This window comes from Cynocephalus volans, chromosome X, assembly GCF_027409185.1.
Source record: "Cynocephalus volans isolate mCynVol1 chromosome X, mCynVol1.pri, whole genome shotgun sequence".
In the NCBI taxonomy this organism is placed as follows: domain Eukaryota; kingdom Metazoa; phylum Chordata; class Mammalia; order Dermoptera; family Cynocephalidae; genus Cynocephalus; species Cynocephalus volans.
The window spans coordinates 46,593,086-46,615,717 of record NC_084478.1 but is presented as its reverse complement, the minus strand read 5'-3'; positions in this window follow the sequence as shown (position 1 = coordinate 46,615,717).

The following is a 22,632-nucleotide window of genomic DNA, read 5'->3' as shown; positions in this document are numbered from 1 at the left end:
TGACATTTTGCCAAATTTGTCTTATTACATAGCTATCCATCTAGCCATCCATCAATCTATCTTAATTTTTATGCATTTCATAGTTGCAGAATCAGGTCATCTCATTCCTAAACATATCTGCATGCATATTAGAATGGTGATTTTTTTTATTATTGTTAACATAGTTGATTGTACATATCTGTGGGGCACAGAGTTTATTTTTAATTAATTTATTTTTTATTGGACTATAGCTGATTATACATGTCTGTGGGGTACAGCACTGAATATCAGTATCTGTGTGAAACATGTGATGCTCAAATCAGGATAACTAGCAGAAACTTCATTATCCAGTGTAACTGATTTTTATGGCCCTTTATCAATTCCTCCCTTTCCCTCCTCCCCCTCCCCCTTTACCACCTCCAGCTACCTCAGTTCTGCTCTCTTCTCTCAAAAGTTCAGTGTATTATTGTGATTGTTGCATCTTTCTTTTTCATGTTTTTAGCTCCCACTTTAAGTGAGAACATGCAGTATTTCTCATTCTGTGCCTGACTTATTTCACTTAACATAATTTTCTCTAAATTTATCCGTGTTGCTGTGAATGACAGTACCTCATTTTTTTTTTTTTTTTTAGTGGCAGAGTAGTATTTCATTGTATAAATACACCACATTTTCCTTATCCACTCATCTGACAATGGACATTTAGGTTGGTTCCAACTCTTGGTTACTGTAAATAGAGCTGCAATGTGATCTACAGATTTAATGCAATCTCCATCAAAATACCGACAACATTCTTCACAGAAATAGAAAAAACAAATCTACCATTCATATGGAACAACAAAAGATCATGAATAGCCAAAACAATCCTGAGCAAAATAAGTAAAGCCAGAGGCATAACACTACCTGAATTCAAATTCTACTACAAAGTTATAATAACCAAAACAGCATGACACTGGCATAAAAACAGACACATGGATCAATAAAACAGAATAGGGAACCCAGAAATCAACCCACATACCTACAGACAACTGATCTTCAACAAAGACACCAAGAACATACATTAGGGAAAAGACTGACTCTTCAATAAATGGTGCTGGGAAAACTGGGCATCCATATGTAGAAGAATGAAAGTAGAACTGTATCTCTCACTGTACACCAAAATCAACTCAAAGTGGATTAAAGACTTAAATATAAGACCTAAAACTATAAAATTCCTAAAAGAAAACATAGGCAAAATACTTCAGGAAGCAGGACTGGGCAAAGACTTATTAATATGACCCCAAAAGCACAGGAAACAAAAGGAAAAATAAACGAATGAGATTACATCAAATTAATAAGTTTCTGCACAGCAAAAGAAACAATTAACAGAGTGAAAAGACAACCTACAGAGTAGGAGAAAATATTTGCAAACTATGCGTCTGACAAAGGATTAAAATATAGAATATACAAGGAACTCAAGCAACTTAACAGTAAAAAAAAATAAAGAAAGAAAAAACAATTAAAAAATGGGCAAAGGAGCTAAATAGGCATTTCTCAAAGGAAGGTATACTAATGACCAACAGACACATGAAAAAATGCTCAACATCGCTCGGCATCTGGGAAATGCAAACCAAAAGTGCATTCGGATATCATTTCACTCCAGTTAGATTTGCTATTATTAAAAAGAGAATAACAAATGTTGATGAGCATGCAGAGAAAGGGGAACTCTCCTACATAGTTGGTGGGACTGTAAATTGGTACAGTCATTATGGGAAATGGTATGGAGATCCCTTAAACAACTGCTGGGTATATACCCAAGGGAACAGAAATCATCACACCGAAGGGATACCTGTACTCCTGTGCTTATTGCTGGATCATAACTCTTTATTGAAGAAGGAATAAGGAGGAAGAGGAAACTTGAGTTAAGGTAAGCGATAGTGATTTACTAATGGGGAAGTTATTTTAAAAATTTATTTTTTTATTTGACAAATAAAAATTGTATATTTGTGGTGTACAGCATGATGTTTTGAAGTATATACGCACTGTGAAATGGCTAAATTGAGCTAATTAACATATACATTACCTCACATATCTATTGTTTTATGTGGTAAGAACACTTAAAATAACTTTCTTAGTTATTTCCAAGTATACTGTACAACATATTGCTATTAGCTATAGTCACCATGTTCAATTAGATCTTTTGAACTTACTCCTCCCGAATGACTATAATTGTGTATCCTTTGACCAACATCTCCCCAGCCCCTGGTAACCACCATTCTACTCTATGCTCCTATGAGTCTGACTTTTAAAAATTTCACATATAAGTGAAATCATGCGATATTTGTCTTTCTGTGCCTGGCTTATTTCACTTAATGTAAATGTTCTACAGGTTCATCTAGTTTGCCACAAATGACAGGATTTGCTTCTTTTTTAAGGCTAAAGAGTACTGCATTGTGTGTATGTGTGTGTACACATACACACATATATCCATTAATGAACACTCAGGTTGATTCCATATTCTGGCTATTGTGAACATTGCCACAGTAAACATTGGAGTGCAAATATTTCTTCAACATATTCATTTCATTTCCCTTGGATGTATACCCAGTAGTGGGATTGTTGGGTCATACAGTAGTTCTATTTTTAATTTTTTTTTTTTCTTTTTGTCATTTTTTCGTGACTGGCACTCGGCCAGTGAGTGCACCAAACCCGCGGCGGGAGCGTCGCCGCGCTCCCAGCGCAGCACTCTACCGAGTGCGCCACGGGCTCGGCCCCTATTTTTAATTTTTTGAGGAACTTCCATAATGGCTGTACCAATTTGCACTCACACCAGCAATGTATAAAGGTTCCCTCTTCTCCACATGCTCACCAACACTTATTATCTTTCTTCTTTTTGATAAGAGCCATTTTAACAGGTATGAGGCTACTTCTTTTAATATTTGAAAATTTCTCCTTTTATTGATTCAAAATTCTACCTCTCTTTCCTTATAATTTCCTCCCAATGACTGCTTCTAGCACTGCCCTCTTGGTGTATGTATACAGGTAAAAATGCAATAGTTGTTTATGAAGCTGCTGGTATTGCAGGATTTACTCTTCATCACCTTAGATGGGCAACTTGATTGCTACTCCCTCTTCACACACGTACTCTCAGAGACAGCCCAAGGAAACATCCATGATGAACCCTGACTTTAGGAAACTGCAGTCTTTTAAAGGAAACTGCTGGTGAACCTGCCCAACCTTTGCTCTTGAGGAAGACATAGTCTTTGGTTTCCTGGTAAGCAAACCAATCTGTTTTCTGCCTCCTATCCCAGAGGGAAACACTTCAAGGGTACTTTAAAAAGTTCATGGAAAGATTCATTTCATCTTCCAATTCTGTTTTCCCGTGAATCATTTGAAGTACCTTCGTGTTTCTATCTTCCAAGGCTGTTTGCCATGCAAACAAAGATAGTGTAGAACAAAAGTTGATACAAGATGCATAAAGTGTGAAAAATCCGCGGATACTTATCTCCCATATGTATGTGTGTGTATATACATATATACACACATTTACATACATATATACATTTTTATATATATACACATCTATACACGCATATATAATATGTGCCCTCTTCACATGCATAAAAGTTAATTTTTGCATACGTTGGATCTGTTTTTATATATTTTGACACACTTTTTTCATGGACATATTTCCTTGTCAGTATGCTTCATTCTTTTTAGGAACTACGTAGTATTCCACAGTATTTATATACCATAATTTATTAAAATTTTTGAGCCATTTCCCTATTAATGAACTTTTAGATTTTTCCCAATATCTTACTATTACTAGAATGCTAGTAAAATCAGCTTTTTTCGATGTATCTTTGTGCTTATGTCTGAGTATTTCTGTAGAAAAAAAAAGAAATGAAATTACTTGATTAAGAACATATGCATTAAAAAATTTGAAAGATATGTTCAAGTTTCCTGTGTCAGTTTATATTCCCCCAACAGTAAATGAGAGTGTCCAAATCCTGTTTCTCTATGTGTACTAAAATCCTTATAGTCCCTCAAATAAGTATAAATCTATAGAAAGACATGATTTAAAATTAACATATGATAATACTTTCTGTTTTAATGCAATTTTGTCCTCTCTACCAAATTTATCTCTCCACAAACTCTGGAAGCTGGCTATTATTCATTCTAATTTTAGGTGAGTAAAGTGAGGTATTTCAATAAATGAGCTATGGAAAAGAGAGACATAATCAGAACTTCCAGTACTAATTTCTTATTTTTTTTTATATTCAAAGCTGCTGGCTTCTGCTTACACAAATAAGGTATGTGGAATCCATGAGGCCATATGTCAAAAGGAATGCAAGAACTTCCTACTGGAGCATTTCTAGAATTTATTTCATTTCCCAAAGGCAACTTTACTACATAGCCTCATCACATTTTCCAAAATTGAGTTTTATGGCTGTTTTAGTTCATTTCTATTGCTTATAAAAAAATACATGAAACTGGGTTATTTATAAAGAAAATGAAATTTATTGCTCACAGTATCAGAGGCTAGGAAGTCCAAAGTCCATGGAACACCTCTGGTGAAGACTTTCTTTGGTCTTGACTTCAATGATGTCAGGGTATCACATTGCAAAAATTGTGGAGCAGAGAGAACAGAGAGGGAGAGACAGGCTCTCCTCGCTCTTTTTTAAGGCCCTCAGAACCACGCCCTTGACCACCATTTCTAATCCATTCACTATGGCATGGTTCTACCACTTCAAGGCTCCATCTTTCAATTACCATAATAAGATTTCCCACCTTCTTAACAGTCACAGTGTGGGCCAAGTTTCTAATACACAAAACTTGGGGGACACAATTCAAGCTTCAGTGAGTTTTGGGGGGACACAGTTCAATGCATTACAATGACAACGGACTTGAAACTAGAGATTCACATTGAACTTGAAGTCAGCTAAGACTACAGGTTTGTTTTGTACTGTTTCTGCTGCTGCTGCTGCTGCTGCTGTTTTTGTAGCATAATCTACCACTTATCTAGTTTTCCCAAATCTGTTTATATATGCAACATTTTTTCTTTTTATCCTGAGTGAAAATGTTAGTGTGGCTGCTGTAACAAATTACCATAGAACTGGGAGGCCTAAAAACTAAAAATTTATTCATCACAGTTCTGGAGGCTGGAAGTCTAAAATCAGGGTGCCAACATGGTTGGGTTCTGGTGGGGGCCCTCTTCTGTGTTGCAGACTGTCATCTTCTCATTGTGTCCTCACATAGGGGAAAGAGGGAGAGAGAGTTCTCTGTGGTTCCTTTTATAAGGGCACTAATATCATTCATAAGGGCTGTACTCTCATGACCTAATTACCTCCCACAGGCCCCACATCCTAATAAAATTACATTGGGGGGTTAGGAATTCAACATATTTATTTTGCGAGGACACAAACATTCAGTTCATTATATTCCACCCCTGGCCCACCAAAATTCGCATCTTTCTCACATACAAAATATATTCATTCCACCTCAACAGCCCCCAAAAGCTTAATTCATTCCAGCATCAATTCTAAAGTCCAAAGTCTTATCTGAATATCATCTAAATTAGATATGGGTGAGACTTGAGGTACATATAAATGCATCACCTTGCTAATTTCCAGCTTGTCAAGATCTTTTTGACACGCAGTTCTGCCATCTATCATATTAGCTGACTCTTCCCTTTCTGCACCATCCATGCATTTAACAAACATACATAATTTACATGAATTCATCCAACTCACTTAATAAAATGTTGAACATGACATACCCTAACCCAAGCATATGTTTGTGCCAACAGCATCTTATCTGAAGGTGGACATCATTCTGTTTATAATCTTGTCTTGCTTTTTATCAGCAGAGCCATGGCACTCAATTGAAATGAGTCTGATGTCACTAGCCCAGGCATGGGATACATGAGAATATTGTGACAGGAAGAAACACCAATGGAAGGGAGAAAGCTGCTATTTTTCACACAGATCTATAGTTAAATAGGCCTCATGGGAAAGGTGGTAGAGAAGGACAGCATATAAATTGAATTAAATTCTCCTAAAATAAGATGCCCTTAATTTATTTTTTCCTGAGCGTCACTTTAATGAATAATTTAAAATGCCCATTCTTTTCTTAGATTTGCAGATAGCAGTGAATTTCTCATATCCACTTGTGAGCTTTATTAGCTATTATTGTTTCTTTTTTTCAATGAGGTGATTTGCCCTCTGAGTTGGTGGTTTTTTAAAATCATTTTGATAATTATGTTTTGATGCTTATGTTTGCATGATTATGTTAAAAGCTCTCATGTCTAATAAATGCATTGGATAGGAAGGAAATGAGTACTTTAAGTGCCTGTGTGCAAATGTAGTCTTAATTAAAGACTTGTCAAGAAGGAAAACTTTAGGTGTAAATCCATTTGCTCTCATTTTTACTTAAATGTTTTCTATTTTCAATGTGAAGAAAAATTTAAATTTTCCTCAATTAAGCTGTCACTGGGAAAATATTTGGTTCTTTAATTTGCTCTAGTGACAGTGAGAAGACCCAAATTATGTTTTTAAATATATAGTTAGGTTAAGCTCATGGTGGTCATAGCAAAGCAGTGAACAAATATGAAACATTTCCAAGCTTAAAGAAATAAATCCATTACAGCTACATTCGCAAGACACTGAAGAATATTGTGCCAGGCATTATCAGGAAGACAAGGCAATCCCAAACCTTACAGTGAGGGAGAAGGGAGCACAGCTACAGGAGATGGCTGTGAAGCCAGGCATGTCAATTACATGCATAATTTTCAAAGCCAGGACCTGCTCAGTAGAATAACACTTTTTGGTCGGTGGTTGCTCCTTAGAGAAGTCACTGCATAGTCCTATCATGCACTTAAAATCCTGTTCAAAATTAAACAAACAGACAAACATAAAAACAGGTCAAGATTACTCTGCTGTATTCACTCATATTTCAAAATGTAACACCAATGTGGGCAGTGTTCTCGTCCATCATGATCAAGTCTAGTATTTACATAGTAAAGGGCATACCACTGCCAATCTCCTTGCATGCTAAAATATATATATATATATATATATATATATATATATATATATATATATATATGTAACAAATAAAATTCCTCTTAGATAATTTTTTTCTTTTTATTTTGCTTTCTTCTTTTATTCAGTTTTATTTCTCCTTCTCTTTCCTGTTTGAAACCACTAATTCTATGCAATAACTACCTACTTTAATAACATGACTCTATAAAAGTATTTTGACAATAGGAGGGAGATAAGTATGCACTAAAGGCCACTTTTTATGTGTGAAATAAGTGGAACAAGTAACTTTACATGCATAATGTTCACTTATGGATTTATAAACATCTGCCACAAAATCACTAGTAATAAAGGGCTGAAAGGGACCTTTGGCATTTTTCTTCTCTTCTACTGTATTTGATGAGACTTTTCCAACATGTATGTGACATTATTTACGATAAAGATTTCTGCCTTCTCTTCTGGACTTTAATTCTATGAGGTTAGACTGTGGCTTAATTGATCACTCATTTCCTAATAGTTTCTACAGTGCTTGGCAAATAATAGGCACTCAGGAATAGAGGAAGTAAGACTCTTAAAACATTGATATGACTTGCAATGGCTCATAAAGCTACTCAGTAGGGAAATTTAGTTGAAGCCCTGGATCTCCCAATAAAAATCTTGTGTTGCTAACTGACTACCTTGGATTTAAATCTTGCCTTGCTACCTTGACTTGCCTTTCAGAACACATGCCATGTATTGAAATTCTAGAGCACTGTCTTAGTTCCTTCATGTGCCCAACTCCAATCCCAATGCCTGGCTCAAGGATAACTCCAAAGGAGATCTTTTAAAAAAACATATGGAGTACTTTGTTCTAAAAATTATGAAGTGGTGTACTAAAGGATACAAAACTATGCTATCTACTTTAAGTGAATCATTGTGCAGTATATGCGTGTATTGAAACAACGCAATTTACCCCACAAGGATGTACAAGTAAATGTTAAAATTAAAAAGAACTTAAAAATTTTTTAAATGCTTTAAGATAAAAAAATGCTTTATTTTCAGTCCCAGCTGCTATATGGTAAATTGTCTACCCACCATGTTTTTCTTGTCCCAAATATCTCAGATTCCTATAAATCGCAGGCCTATGAAGAGACTACAGGGTAATAATTTTTGTGAACTATTTGGTAGTTCATCCAAAAGAATAACTGTGCCTTTAATTGCCCTCTTTAGCTAACACGTTAAGATAAAACCTTTGCAGTTAATATCACCATGCGACAATTTATGCCATCCCAAGAGAGAAAAATATAAAAGTGAACTACATGAACCTAAAGAACAAGGTGAACCACGTGGGTCTGCTAAATTTGGTATGGGAAAGAGAAAAAATATCCATTTCCTTTTATTATGGGTAATACCTTTAATAATATCATTATTCTAAAATGCTAATCCTTACTCAATGCTCTCAGGCCTTGCTTTAATCCCTTGTAGGAGCAATTCTCTCTGACATTGGGCAGTAATTCAGTCACCAGTAGACTACAGCATGAAACTGATCAACGTAAGTCCCTCAGCTCTTAGCCAAGGAAACAATAAATAGCTTCAACATCTATGTAATTAACGGGCTGCTCAACAAGTGCTCTGAGTTCCTGAAGCAGGAATTTAAGTCCAAAATAAGGCAGTGTGTCCCCCGCAGATGAAAAGCACAGATGGAAGAGAGAACCAAGGTAAAATCATGCAGCCTCTTCCAAATTCAACAAGGGGCTTACTACACAGTAATCTGATAAATCTGTCCAGGTTAAACACTAATATTTGCTGTCCTTGGAAGTCTGCTTAGATCTAGCCAGCAATTGTACACAGTTATGTAAAATTGAAAGTCTTAAAGCAGGGGGTAGGAAGCAGTAAAGAAAATATAGACAAAGATAATCTTAAGGCCAGCACTTTGTGTTTTGCTTTTTAGGATAGTGAATTTAAAATTTAGTTCTTGCTTCTGAGATTTGTCTTTGAGACATAAAGCTTTCATAAATCTTCTGTACCTAAATCAAAGCTTTTGAAATTTATGCTATAAAATTTATTATAGTGTTCTTATAAATCAGCACTTGGTAGTAACAAATTATCAGAATGTGCCTATATTAAAAAGATAAATCAGAATTTAATAGTAAAGAGAGAAGGTGTTTTCAAATCAGACAGCCAAAGCACTAACTAATGGGAACATTTGTAAACTTGACAGTGATTTACCTCAAGGCTCTTGGTTTGAGTGCATAAATCCAGCAGAAGAGTTTGCATGTATCAACTGGGATTTTTTGGTCCACTGTTCATAAATCAAGAAGTTAATGAAGAGTCAGTAGTCTGTAAATTCAGACAATAAATTAAAATTTTACCTTTGATTTATAAATAAATAAACTTAAAAATTACATATATAACTAAACAGAAAAACCAATTGCATTTAAAATCAGGTGAAGGTTGATATTTATATATCACAGTTGTAAATAAAAAGATTGTATATTTATACTCCCAGCGAATACCAACTTAGCCAATTTTAAAACTCTGCATTTCATAAGATCATAACAGGAATGTGCAAAGCAGAATGCCAACACTTAGTAACTTAAGTGAAACGATGCTAATCTGTGGCCCATGTGAGTTAACATCTTTACTTGTTAACAGGACCTTCAGGTGCTCTTCCTTAAGGGAGATAATAATGTAGGACTTTATACAGACAGAGGTGGGGGGGATGGGGTTAGGGTAGGCTGGGGATAGGTTATGTGGAAGGTATTTGGGAGCGGGGCATCTGTCCTGGAATCACACTGAAGATACTTCATAGGGCACTACTGATTGCCCTGACTAGAGTGGGGTTAAATAAGGTCTTAGCAGCCCACTGCATCATGACCACTGAGGATCTGAGTAGAAAGTATCCACCTTTTTTCCTCCTCTGTTTTAACTGACTACTTGTTCATGAATATGGACACCCTGGATTCCCCCACATGCCTCTTGCATGAGGTCTAAAACCATAGCATCTCTAAGTAGACCCAATCTCCTGTGAGGAGTGAGGAATAGAACAGGAGACCCAGGGGTTGTCCTTCTAACTTATTCTCCATCATGGCTTCGTAACACATCCTTTGTCTTCTGTCACTTCACATGGACATTGCTGCAGTTTCCTCAAGTTCACGTTCATGGACTGAGCACTTGTATTGATTCCCTTCTCTCAGTTTGGCAGCTCTGCCGCTCTTCACAGCATGACATTCTGTGGGGAAACCATGTGAAAATCTAAATGTCAACTGTGTCCTCATCCCCAACTATAGATAGAACCACTTGTCCTATTTTGCCATGCAGGTCCCATGGGAGGGCTTGCACAGAGAAGCCACCTAATATTCTTTGCTAAATTTTAAAGAAACAGGCTTAAAAACACAATGCATTTTGACACTTGATGAAATGTATTGTGTTATAGTGTTAAATGCAAATTTGTATTTCAGAAATTAATGGAATAAAATGAAAGACCACAGATCTTAAAACCTGGAGTTTGTAGGTAACAGTTTTTCTTCATGTGACATTTACTCTCAGGTTTATTTATCATCGGATCTAAAGCTAGATCTGATGTAGCATTTTAGACTCATTGTACCCTTCGGCATTCTGCTTGGAATTTTAGAGGCCTGGGTATGTCAATAGGTTATTGGGGTAGTAACAAAGCAGAAAATCAGAGCGAATGGTCCCACAGGTTAGGCACAGAAAATCCTCCATTGCACTACTGAGGCAGCTCAATAAAGTCCAGTGTGACCAAATAAAACCTGTGAGAATGTTTAACATGGTATTGTGCTTCATGACCATTTGATTATGTTTTGTCTAGTCTTTGGAAGAAAAAAAAAGAGCCATTGGTCGGGAGACAGATACACACACACACACACACACACACACACACACACACACACACACTTCCTAATAAAAAAATATATTGATTCTTATTAAGATTAAAATCAGGGATTTCTACTACCATGCTTTCATTTGCAATGTCAAATAAAATAATATTAGCTGTAAAGTTCCAAAAACTTAAATGTTTTCTCTAAGTTCACCAACACTAAACACATTACCCAAGTTATAATTTTTCTAATATTACCTGTTTTAAAAGGTATACCAAAACTATGCTACTGATATAGTTTTATTCTTTCCAAGAAAATGTGGCCCTAGTTTCTAAACCAGAGTTTATAAAGTTCAACCAGTCACTGTATAAAAAGTACTGTTTTGCAGCTATTGTAGAGAAACTGGCTGATTTGCAAAATAGGTTTCTCCATCAGCAGATTGCCAGGAAGCATTTGCAAATAGAGGCAGAAATAAAGGCTATTTAATGAATAAACAAACAAGTTGGTGCAGCTAGAACCTGTCAGTTTGCAACAAAAGACAACCAAATCATGATTTGGGGTTTGTGGGGGTTATGCTCCACCTGCCCCAGATCCACTGAAGCCCTTCTCTGCTCTTCTCTGTGCTGGGAGACTGAGACCTGCAGTGCACATCATGGGGCTTCTCTGCCCTCTGGCTCCTACTGGGTTTAGCCAATAGGAAACAGCAGTGAGAGCTTGGCGGGCAGGAAGAGAGGGATGTCATGGAGTTTATTTTTCTCCTCTTCCTGACTTGGGCAGTGCTTGCAGTGGCTGCACCCCTTCATAGCTACGGCTCCTGTCAGCAACTCATCTTTCAAGGCTCTCGCTCTCAGCCAGCTTCCAAAATGCCTCTTTCCTTCAGGTGTGGTAAGGCTTCTGTTGCTGCAGATTCCTGGATGCCTCAGCATCCCCCATGGGCTTCCCTAACACTGTCCATACCTCTGTGAATAGCCCTGTACTGATAGAAGCCAACTACGGGATCCTATTGTCAACCACCCCCCTTGTCTTTTAACAATGAAGTTAGTCAAACATCAAACACCTATCTCAAAATTAGGGTTAGAATTTAAGTGTCTAGGCTCCCAGTCTAGGTAGTGCCCCATCCTATCCCACCACCTTCCTGTTGAGCCATTTGGAAAGAGGCCCCAGGGTAGCAGTTACAGTAGTTGTTACACCCCCTGGATGTAGAGAGATGCAATCTTCTCACAGAAGAGTTCATGCTTCCTCCCACAAGGGTCAACTCAAATGTCAACTTTTTTTTGAAGCCTTCCTGAAACTGAAGATGCCAAACAAAATTAGACCCCATTACATTTATTGTTCGTAATGTTGTTGTGAAGATCAAGTGAGGTAATTCATATTGGAATGCTTTGTAGAGACTGATAGATTTATGGTATTACTAATGAGAACCATCAGTTAAATATGAGAATCTTTGCATCCTAGATACCGTGTCTGTTTTGTCATGAAAGGAAATGTGGAAAAGATGCTGCTATATTAACCTGGGATTGGCATTTCTGAACTTTCTTTATAGGGCTCAAATAAAGGGGCTTAAAGCAGAAAGTAAATAAACTAAAATTGGCATCGGAATTTTGGCTTCAATGTGTTTTCATTTTGGTTTATACATGGTGGCCATAGTCTGCATAGTCAATTTTCCTTTATATAAAAAACTAAGAATGAGGTGGTCTCAGTAGACTCTGAAGGGGCCTATCTAGCAGACAGAGACACGGGCTTTTTGGCTGTTGAATTCCCAGGAAATAACTAGAATCTCTGCTGAGTTGTTCAATGTTGGATAGATTTCATCATTTCAGTAGATTTTTGACAACCCTCCAATGAAACATCTCACATAGTATGGAAATTTACTGAATCATATTTGTCAGAGTAATCACTTGATTCGGAACTGGTAGTCAGTTCTACAAGAGAAGGAAAATAGGAGATCTTTCCCTAAGATATACTATAAAAGCAGCCAGCAAATACTTTGAAACTCCACTTCACAAGGAGCCTATGGCTTCCAAAGCCAGATAGAAATGCCAGAATCTCTCAAACCAGTAAAACTTTAACAGTCACCAGCAGTCAGGCATCAACTTTTCCATCTCAGCCTGGGATACTGAAACGACTTAGAGAACCAGCCTAAACAGTGAAGAATGAAGGCCCTGCTTCACTGAAATTCAATTTCCCCTTTAGGAGAGGCTTTAGAAGCATCCAACTCATTATCCCCAATTTACCCTGAAGAAATTCTGCCAGTCTATATTCACTGAGCAGTGAGCAGATGCACAATCATCCACACAGTGCTCTCAGGGAACACATTTCTTACATGGAGACAAAATTATTTCCCTCAAGTACCTGCCACTAGCCACAGAAACACCCAGAGCCATTCTGTAGAGAGATCTCCATTAGGCAGTTTACAGAATACAGTAGATCCAGTTACTGCCTACAGTCTAAGATGGGCACCAGATATGCTCAACTGCTGTGAGCAACTGTACAAACACACTCACCATGACCCATGTGGACAAATCTGTTTGTTTTCATTTGCATAAATCTGCAGCAATGTCAGCATGTTTGAAAGAAAGCTGATAGGTGTGTCAAGGTAGTTCTGACTTAAAAGAGCCAAAAAAATAAATAGTTTTATATACAAGACCATCAACATGCAGCACTGATTCTGACTTGAATAAGATAGTGAAACAGTTTAGTTCAGAGGTGGACTTTCAGAGGAATCGATCTTCATTTAACCTGTATTGCTGGTATGTTTGAATGTTGCATTAGAGTTCTCTGAAATTGGGCAATGGGTACTAGTCATTGGAATAAAGACCGTAGGTTATAAGTTAAGAAAATATTTACCTTTGGAGCAACAAAGATTGAGTGAATTCTACAGGCTGTTAGAGGAAGCCTATCTGAGACCATCTGCCCATTTGCCTGCGGACCATATGGTAACCTTTTGCCATTTTTAGAAGGACTAGGTCAGGGAGCTCAGTGGCCCACGACCGACCCTGACTAATTCTTCCCAGGAGCTTGACCCAGTGATAATGTGTCTGACCTCAGGGGCCTAGGTAAAATCACCAAATCTCGAGTAACACTTCATAAAGAGCTCATGCTGCAGGCTTTCGAGTCAGGAAATGCTGCTGCCTACCCCTTTTGTATGCCACATCTACCTGGCAATGAAATGGTTAAAGGGCTATTTGGACCCTGGCTGCATCTTTTCTTAGCCTGCCTCATGGATGAGTGTACCTCTGTACACATGTCTGTTATTGCACTCGGAAAGTGACACTCTGACCCTGTTTATGAGTCTGTCTTCCCAATGAGAATTTCCTATTATTTGGGGGAATGTGTCTTTAACATTTATTGACATGAAACATTCTCAACACAAGATTTAGCACATATAAAAATGAAATATTTTTGGAAGGAATTAAAAAAGGGAAGGAGGGAAGAAAAACTACAGAATTATAACTGATAACAAGAATCACCATTTATTGGATCCTTACTGTATAATGGAAATTATCCTAATTGTTTTACAAATATTTTCTCATGAAATTCTCAGAGAAATTCTAAGGCATTATTATCTCTCTTTTACAGTAGAGAAAATAAAGTTTGATGAAGTTAAACAACTTTCTCCAATTCATAGAAATAAAAAGTTGTAGAATCCGTATCAGAAACCAGTTTTGACAAATTCCAAATCCTCTGTTCTTACCCCACAAGCTCAGAAGACACCAGAGCTCATAGAATTTCAGCATTTTACCTAATCCCACAACTAGTTAATGAGAGAGTAGTGGAAGACTCTTGGTTCTAGTGGTTAGAAACTCTTTGATGGCAAGTGACAGAAACCATATCAAGCTCGTTATACCAAAATTTTGTTCTTAAAGTGTTTTACAGATCACAAAAAAGAAGACAGTGTTCTGGGCCTCAAGGACCATTAGAAAGTATAGACTGGAGCCAGGGCTGAGAAAGTCATTGGGTGCATCTATCTCACATCTCAGTTCCTCGGTATGTCTGCTTCATTCTTCCTTGCAGATGAGTGTTTTCTGCTTCTTAGATTAATACAGGGAAAAAAAGCTATCTTACAGCCCCCAAGCATATATGACTCAGACACACCCACACAAGGAGCCTTAGTTCAGTCCCAATCCAGATTTCTGTGGAAGAACATTTGTTGGCCTAAATCAGTCTAGAAATTCACCCTTTGTCTAGATGTTATAGGCAGAGAGATGAAGTCATGAATTACCAAGACGGCTGACTCGCCCCAACCTGTGATCATGTGGATTCACAGGTGGGTTGGTTCACAGATTAAGAAGAATAACTGTATGATGGAAAGACACTACAAAATTACGTATTGTGATTGTTGTTCAAACCTCTTACCACTCCTCATTGCTTTTCAACCTTGTACTAAAGGATAAACTAAATTTATATTTTCTACTCTATCAACAAATTTTATTTTAAGGAGTTTTGCCTATAATGAAGAAAAAATTGGTTAATTATTTATCATTTTATACAGAAATTTTGAAAATGTATTGTTTTACAAAATCATGAAATTCAACATTCAAATCCAAAATCCTTAAAAGAGGAGTAAGCTACTGGTACAGGCAACAAGTATTATATCTTGTTTAACATATACAAATGAAAGCAAAATGTTAAATTCAAAAAACTTAGATGCCATTAAAATTTCTGAATTATTTCTCTGGGAGTTTTCAGAAAGGACCAAAGCATCAAACCTTAAATACAATTAGTCTTGCTCAAAGGAAAGACTTAGTTCATGTAACAGCCTGGCTCTTCCAGCTAATAAATAAATTTGTCTTATCTGTAAGAATGATTTATATAGTGTATATTATGGGACTTCCATATATATAAATACAGTTTTGATGTTTTATTTTATAAGTGTGTATATTCATTTGAAAATAAAAGGAATACCCACTCCTAGATATTTTCCCAAGAGAAAAGAGATCATGTTCACACAAAGACTTATACAAAAATGTTCATAGCAGTTTTGTTCATAATAGACAAAAATGGAAATAATTCAAATATCTTTCAACCTGTGAATGAATAAATTAATCATGATGCATCCAGACAATGGAGTGCCACTTAGCATTAACCATGAGCAAACTACTCGTACAGGCAACAATATAAAAGAATCTCAAGTGCCTTATGCTAAGTGAAAGATGCCAGGCACAAAAGGCTAACAAGCTGTATGATTCTATTATAGGACATAGTCCTGGAAAAGACAAAACTACAGGAACAAAAATTAGATCAGCACTTGTCAGAGCCTGGGGTGGGTTAAGGGAACTGCCTGTAATGGAGCATGAAGGAACTTTTGGAAAATGTTTTATATTATAATTATGTTGGTGGGTATATGATGGTATACATTTGTCAAAACTCATCAAATTGTGCACATGAAAATAGTGACTTCTATTCTAAATAGTGAATTCTGTATCTAAATTATACCTCAATAAACCTAACTTTAACAAATAAAGAAAAAGAAATATATACTCATGTAGATAATAAATCCAACACACAAAATGTGCTCCTCTTTAAACTCTCAAAAACAGGTTTTAGTTATAATAGATATTTAAAAAGTAAACTGTATCCTGAAGTCTTCTAATTATTCATTATTTTAATTAAAAATAATACCTTTTGATAGATTGGACAATGAGGCTGTGTTGGCCATCCCATGTGTAATCTATGTAACGAAGGCAAACATTGCAGTTTTCTCCTTTCTTTATGAAAAGCCAACCCATATACACTCCCCAGATACACACACAGCCCAGGGAGCATCTAAGAAAATCCTGGAAAGCCCCCGTTTCATCTGACATTTAGATATCTAATTTATCATAGCATATTCTGAAAACCAAGTGCATTGCCATTTAATCAATGTGACGTTACTGGGACCTTGTAAAATGGAAAGAATCAATAGAACCATTGACTAGAGCATTCTGGTCTTTATAGAACATTTCTTCATTTACAATTTTCAAAGTGATAAGATTCTAAAGTGCTCTTAGAAGTTGAGTTTAAAACTTAACCCAAATGTGACAAAATAGCAAAATGAAGGCAAGTGGAGGCAAAGGACAGAGTGAAGGATTAAAAAATGAAGAAGAGGGGGCCGAGCCCGTGGCGCACTTGGTAGAGTGCTGCGCTGGGAGCGCGGCGACGCTCCCGCCACGGGTTCGGATCCTATATAGGACTGACCGGTGCACTCACTGGCTGAGTGCCGGTCACGAAAAAACGACAAAAAGAAAAAAAAAAAGAAAAAAAATGAAGAAGAGGAATTCGTAGGGATAACTCCAATGTAGGAGGTGAGAATCTTATTCCATAGGTAGAGCAAACTCTTAGTTCATGGATGCTAGGAGTTCAGCCAAGACCTTCCTGGGTGTCTCAGATTCTGGAGTTTAGCAGCAGTCATTAGAAAGGCAAGCTGCCCAGGTGATGTACTATGAGGAAGCATGCATCCTGTTTCATGGCCCTCAGGACCAAGGTTTCCTGATAGAAGTGCATGACACACATGCATATGTGATTTATTTCTCTTGTGAGGTCAGGGAATAGAGGCTTCCTTAGAACAGTTTTTTTTTTTTTTGTATAGCCTCTGGTCCTCAAGAACTATTTTTTTCTGGGAGGTTCCTGAGTCATTAGAATGAGGTACAAAGGAACTCTTCTAGTGTTAGAGGAAAGAGAAACTGGCACTGGATTCTACGTGCTTCACTGGTGCTACAGTCTACCTCATTGTCAAGAGCCCATCCAGTGAAGGGAAACCTGAACAGGAAATGGACATCAGGCCTCTTGGCTCTGGCTCCATGGGGCCCCTCTCTGTGCTAGTGTTCCCAAGGGAGACAGGCTACCAACTGAGGGCAAAAGGAGGAGGGATGAACAGGACTTTTTTACCACACATGTTAATTGTGCTTGTTCTCTCTCCAAAATGTATTTTTATGGTTCTAATTAGTACCTACAATTTTTTTAAAGATTTTTTTTATTGGTAAAAGACAGAGAACTTCTCAAGTGCAAGGATACAGGTGGTTTGAAATTGGACCTGACAGCAGAACACCATACTAACCCAAGGCAGTTCTTGGGACTAGCCTCTCTCTCCTTCTTTCTCCTAGGAAATATTTTCCTACAATCTATCATTGCTTCTCTTTTGTCCATTCCATTCCCTACCATTTCTCATCTCTAACAATTGGTATTCTCTATTCACTTATGGGTTATCTTCACTCTTAACTTTAACATGACCTTTACCAAATTCTCTCTCCTCTGTAGTCAATGTCATGCAGTGATTAAGAGAGGTGCTAAAATAACATAGACCTAAGCTTGAATCCATGCCTATTGACATTACTGTGATAGAAATAAAACACATGGATTTCGCAGAACCAAAGCCTGTAGCTTCGAAGGCCAAATCCTGTAGTTTAGAAGGACCAAAGTCCTGTAGTTTAGGAGGCCAGAGCCTCTAGCTTAGGGTGCCAAAGCCCAACCCTTTAGGAAAACACACAGAAATGCTAAGATTAAGAAAGACCAGAATACTTTCACAGAACTAAAGCCTTTGATGTAGATAAGAGAATTAAAGCACAGCAAAAAGTGATTGTTCTGGGGGCAGTTGCCCTTAGTGCAGCGAAACCTAGATGCTGGGAGAGTATGTAAGCTAAAATCTTCAAGGATATTCTGCTAGTTTGTTCTACATCTTGCCTTAAGCTGTTTCTTTGAGTTTCTTGGGGAGTTAAGTGCTTTGGTGTTTATCTCCTTGTTTCTTTTTGTACGTAACATAGCTTAGTTTTATGACTCCGTTTGAAGGTAAATTGCTTGAACTATTTTAAGTTACACTTGCTTTAATGAAGATTGTCATGTAGCCAGTTTATGTTTTCACTATGATTGATTAACCACCTCTTTTTCTTCTGTAACTTCCTTGTCTTTACAGTAAAAACTGAAGCAAAAACCAACTCAGGGCTATGCCTGGGCTCTCCTCTCTTGAAGGAGTTTTCCCTTGGTTCGGTCCCTTCGGACTTCTCATTGCTCTGAATACCTGGGCTCTGAGTAGTCTTTTGCAGTTCCATCACTCTGAGAGAGGTGACACAACAGTTATCATATTATCAAGTAATTTACCTTCCTTGAGCCTGCAAATTAAGAACAGTGCCTGGGCCATAGAGCTGTTATGGGGATTTAAAAGATAGCCTGTGTAATGTGCTAGAGAGTGTCAGGCACATGGTAGGAACTGAGTGAATGTTAACTTTTTATCTTTTTACCACATCCCTTCAGCTTCTGCCTTCGATTCTCATTGGTAAACTCTTTCTTACTCTCTGTGTTCAAATTCCTGAGAAAGAATATCACATTGGCATAACTTTTCTATTAGACCACATAACTACAGGGCTGTCCATGGATTAATGGCTCTTCAGTCAGATGACCTCTCCTGATCACCTCACCGTGGATGTAAGTTTAGGTGACAGAACCTGTCTATAAAGGAAGCAGAAACTGTGGGGAAAGCAGTTTCCTGAAAGAAGAGCAGGGCTGGTGGGTACTGATCAATATTCTGAGAAGAAGGTGCTTATAATTATAGGTTTTCCCAATATTAAAACAATGTCCCTTTATATCAAACATGACCACGGTAAATTCTTATTACTGGTATTCATGAGTTTGGCTAGTGGTGTACAACTGTATTTTACGTAAGTCTACTTACTTTGAAAATGTCTGTTATAGTTTGATTAAGACCATCAATACAATGAAAAAGAATTAATTCAAAGGCAGCTCTAAAAATACAAAATTGAATAGTTTCAATGAACCTATCTGCACCTGCATAGCAATCAGCTTCTGGTATGACAGTGAACGGGGAGAACCTAAACCCTACCTGTCATTGCCTATGCGGTGCACATTTTCCCTAAGGTAAAGTAGCTTCACACTGTAGCAGACATGCAAAAACATTCCACATAAACCTCCTAAAAAGGGGTGTAGGAGCTCAAATTCAAATGAAACCATCTGTGCAGAAAGGCCTGTGAGAGTGATGAGTATATTGTTTACCAGCCAATGCCATGAGGTTTGCTGGCTGAGTAATTAGGACAATAGCTACTCTGACCTCTCATCCCCATCTGACTCAGCTCACGCAATTTATCCACTCAGTCAAACAGACCAGTTCTCCACAACACTTTTAACCGAGCACAGCTCTGTCTATTCTAGGGTATAACTTTTTTCCCAAATTATTTTCTACTTTGCTACAATGATCTATTTCTTCTTAGTTTGGATTTTTTAAGTATTAAGAGATAACTTTTATAACTAATTTGTTAAAGACAGAAAGACAGTACAGTCTGGGTTTATTCATCGCTCAACCATTTATTCAACAAATACTTTCCAGGGACCTACTTACACTCTTTGTTTTAAGCACATGAAATACATTGATGAGCAAGACAGAAAAAGAATCCTACCATAATGAGCTTACCTTCTATGGTAATAGAAAATAAACAAGATAAATAAGTTAAATATATAATATGATGGAGAGTGATAATGACTGAATAAAAAAATTGAGCAGTGAAGAAGGAAATACCTTTGTTAGTTTTAAGGTAGAAGTACAGATATAACATTGGCCTACAGTCTCTGATAGAATAAAAGTCAGAGGCAGGGTCTCAAACCAGACAAATGCACCAGAGAGGAAGTTAATTCTATTGAAAAGTCAAAGGAGATCTCGGGTCACAACTTAAAATGAATAAAAGCTTTAAAAGGGATAGTTCTAGAAAACTTATAATTAGAACAGCAGGAAATGTCAGGCATTTGCTGAAGATAAGGCCAGACAGAAGAGCTGGCAAAGCTCAAGACATTCTCCTATCATGAGCTCAGAGAGAAGTAGGGATAATCAAGAACTAGGTCCCCATACAGAGACAGAGTAACAGGGGGTGGTGCTTAGGCAAAGATCTTGAGAGGCACGTTTTGAAAAACTCAAACAAATTAACCTCAATTCTAAATCAACATTCACCCTCAACCAGGAGCTTTGAAAAACATCTTCTTAGGGCAGAAGTCACCTCATCTTGTCTGGGGCCTTCAAGTAAAAGGAAGGGAGGGTGGCTATGATAGATATGTCAGGGGTAACATATTAAGCACTTCACAACCAGTGTTACAGTGCTGCATCCAGGCAGAACAGAGATAGAGCCTAATACTGTAGAGAGTCCTAGAACGCTGTGTCAGGCCTTTCTCCTTAGTTTCTGGATGGATCTTATGGTGGTGAGGGGACTGTGTCTAGGGCAAAGACAAAGAGGAGGTCTGGGAGCTCAGGGAAGTGGCTGCTAATCAGCTAATACTCCAACATGTCAATATATTCATATAGTTTACCCATCTCTCAAGTACTCTAAATCCAGGATCCTGGAGGGAGATCTTTGATGACAAAGAGTGGCTTTGCCCATATTAATGTTTTGGTCCAAGTGAACTGTACAGAACAGCCGTTAGAATGCAGAGGACGAGCGAAATCACTTGCGGGTTGTGTCTATGGCATGTCCTCATTCTCTCTAAGCCCTGGATTTCCAGCAGCGAAACAGAGATGATGACACCTAATCACAAGGGTGCTGAGAGGACCAAATGAAATGGATAAATGCTCAGCATCAGGGATCGCACATAGAAGTTGTGCAGTAATCGTTTGAATATAATGTCACACTGAAAGGGACCTAAATGAGATCTCATCAAATTCCCTTGTTCTACCTATGAGAACCTTTAGATGCAGGGATGGTTGTAAGTTCCCCATGGTTGCCCAGTAGTTTAATTGTGAACTAAAAGAGGAACGCAGGTTTCCTATCTTCCAAATGTTCTTAATTCTACATTATACTATATCTCTTTTATCCTTTTACAAAATTTTACCATAATGTTGTCTTTGTGGTACATTAATAAGTTATGTGTTCATGTTAATAACTTTTTGCTGTAGAACACACAGTAGTGAAGAGGGAAAAGGTAAACATGAAATGAGATTTATGCATAAAGGATAAAGCCTATAAAGATACACTTAATGAAGGGACTTGGCATGTGGGGTGGAGAATTCCAATTCAAATATCCTGCCCTTAAATACAGGCTATAAACCCATTCTTTCAGTAATGATTCAGAATTGTGTTATTTTCTATTTGCTGTCCTCACAAATATTTCCCAGTTATTCTCCAACTTGAGTCTCTAGAAGCTCAGATAGGGGAATATATTCTGAAAGAACACAGAAAATCTTGCCTGAGAATTGTTGCTGTTAAGTCATCTGTGAATATGCGTTTCTCTGACTGGCAGCTTCAAGATGATGTTTAGAAACAAGAATGTTAAGTAAATAGCCACAACATGAAGGGTACTTACACCAGATTAGTACTCTTCCTGATTGCTGGGGACAGCAAACTCACATTTAAAGAAACCCCAAATATGTCACTCTGATCTCTGCTTTTCTTTAATTTATCCTGTCAGTAAAAGGATATGTGTGTGAAGCAAGCCAAGGAAAACAAGTATCAGGCCTGGATTTTAGCAACCCTCCTGCTCCCTGCCTTTTCCCCAATCTATAGACTATAGGTCTATAAATGTGCAATCCCAATGATGGAAGTTAAAATATGGTTCTGTGGCTCATTAGTGTGTGTGTGTGTGTGTGTGTGTGTGTGTGTGTGTGTGTGTGTGTGTGTGTGTGTGTGTGTGTGTGTGTAATGTACCTATCATTGTGTCAGGCAAATAGTAGATACTATCTTAACAATAATACATGCTTTGGTAGATGTTGCAGTTCTTTTGTAATTTTATTTCTATTTCAATTCAGCATCTCTCTGTCTCTTCTCTCTCCCTCTCTCTTGCACTCTCATTTTCTTTCTTTTGCAAAAGGCTTTATAATTATATGTATAACTCGAGAACAAATGTGGACA